Source organism: Ananas comosus, linkage group 18 (genome assembly GCF_001540865.1).
Source record: "Ananas comosus cultivar F153 linkage group 18, ASM154086v1, whole genome shotgun sequence".
In the NCBI taxonomy this organism is placed as follows: Eukaryota; Viridiplantae; Streptophyta; class Magnoliopsida; order Poales; family Bromeliaceae; genus Ananas; species Ananas comosus.
This window is the reverse complement of record NC_033638.1, coordinates 10,399,305-10,401,722: the sequence shown is the minus strand read 5'-3', so window position 1 is coordinate 10,401,722 and position 2,418 is coordinate 10,399,305.

The window sequence follows — 2,418 nt, the reverse complement described above, 5'->3', positions numbered from 1 at the left end:
ATAATTTTTCGACATTATTTACCTATCAAACGGGTAATCTAAAAATGAATGGCTGAAAATAAAAATCTCATAAAAAATGATGATAAACGATTTGAATTTAAGATCAGAGATATTGATCTTACTCTAAATAGTGAAAAAAAATTTCTATAAAATTTGTATCAGATTTGGATTGTTTTACATCGCATTGATCATTAAAATTATCAATTTTGAAACCTTTTGATCACTAGCCAAATGATGTCGAAAAAATATGAAATCTAGTTTTCAAATACTTTTAATAGTGTAGATCAAATCTAACGGAGCCGATCGTCAATTTGGAACTGCATTATTGAAAACAATTTGATACAATGGAGACTCCGTGCTACCGATAGTATACCAGTCTAGCTCTCTCTCTCTCTCTCTCTCTCTCTCTTTATCTATACTACTTATAAAAGCGCGAGTTTTAAATTTTTTTCTCTTTCCCAAAATGCCGATTCCTATTAATATAATTCCAATTACATACTAATAGTATCATTCATTCAACTTTAATAAAATAAATCACAGCCGTACAATTTTTATTTTATTGTTAAATTATTATAAAATATATTAATTCTTAGTCATTCGATCTAATCCAATGACTGACGAATTAAGTATCTGTCACTTTTTTTACCTAAATTGTCCTTAGATAGTACGTATCAAATTTTACTTTTTATATGTGTGTCATATCTTCTAATAACTGCCGCCAATATAATATCATATTTTATCACAAATAATATTCGTATTTCTTAAATATTTTCATTCTCACACGTAATATTCGCCACCTATATAATATCCAATCACATAATACCTACCGCATATATAATATTTAATCATATTTTTTTAAAAAGTGAATATATATAAATTATCTCAATTTTACCTACTAATATTTAAAATATGAGATATTTTTTCAATAAAATATAACATATAAATTTACAATTTAAAATTTTAAATTTGTAGTAAATATGATTCACAAATTGATATTGATTTGAGATAATTATTAACAATAATATTGACACGCCGCATACCCCTTTTACTCGAAAACATATCATCATCTTGCAGAGAATAAAAAAATTATACTTATCAAATTTGTCAACTCGAGAAGATTATTGCGATCCTCTAAAATAATATTCCATACAACAAAAAACAACGAAAATCTCTATGCAACAAACATGAAAATATTTTGTATGTACATCTCTCCAATTAGCTAAATAAAAAATTACATTTGAAAAAAATAATTAAATTCAGACTTATAAATCAACTTTAAATTTAAATTGGTCATATTTCAAATGTGACATTAATTATTTTAATTCAAATGAATTAATTAAAATTCAAATATTTTGGTGTGATAATTGTACAAGAGTTTCACAATCTAAAAATAATAATTAACTGAAAAAATCAAATTTGAAAACATAGATAGATAAATAAATTAATTTTTAATATTAATTATATATTCAATATGATCCAAAATAATTTCAAATTTGAGTTATATTCAAAATTAAATATTGAATATAATTAAAATTAGAATACTAACTTTTTAAAATTTTATACATATTTAAAAAATAATCTAGAAAAAACATTAAATATAAACATTATACATACTAATTATAAATTAAAATAATATAAATTATTTAATAAATTACTGCACTGCACGTGCAAGAACTAGTATACTACTCCTAACGTTTACTAGAAACCATCTGATAGCAACCCGTGCAACTTTGCCCACCATTTGTTTTTTTATAATGGAGCTCCACATCGACGATCGATCTCGTGAACCATGATCGTACCACCTTGAATGTTAGAAATTAAATTCACATCTTACGACATCATCTTGCCTAATATCAAAGTTCAAAATTGTAATTTAATGATATATTAGTCCGTTTTCGTACACGGCGTAATATCCAAATCATAATTTTGTAGAAAATTCTTAAAACTAATTTAAAACAAATCTATACCTGATCTTGATTCAGACTCGCTACATCATTATTTAAGAATATATTTCACTCGTTCATTTTTGTCCACTTGATGAATCAAGAAATCAATATGAAAATGTTACACAATTTTGATTTCTAAATACATTCAAATGGTAGAGATCAGTCAACGACCGATCATCCATTTTGAGGTCTCCATCATCGAAAACAAATGGGCAAAAGCCAGATCTATCGAATTATCTAGCTCAACTCTCTTCTCTCTCTAGTATAAGGTAATTAATTCTCCGTATCCCAACCTTTCCACCAATTTCACTAGTCCCCAAACCTTTTTTTTGCAATGATCTTAATCTTACTGTTGATTTTATACAATAGTCACACATAAAAACCTATAAATAAACAGAATCGCCTACGTCACTTTATTGCAACCTCTGCATGTCAATTAGGTCCCTTAAACTGCACATTTCATTTATCCTAA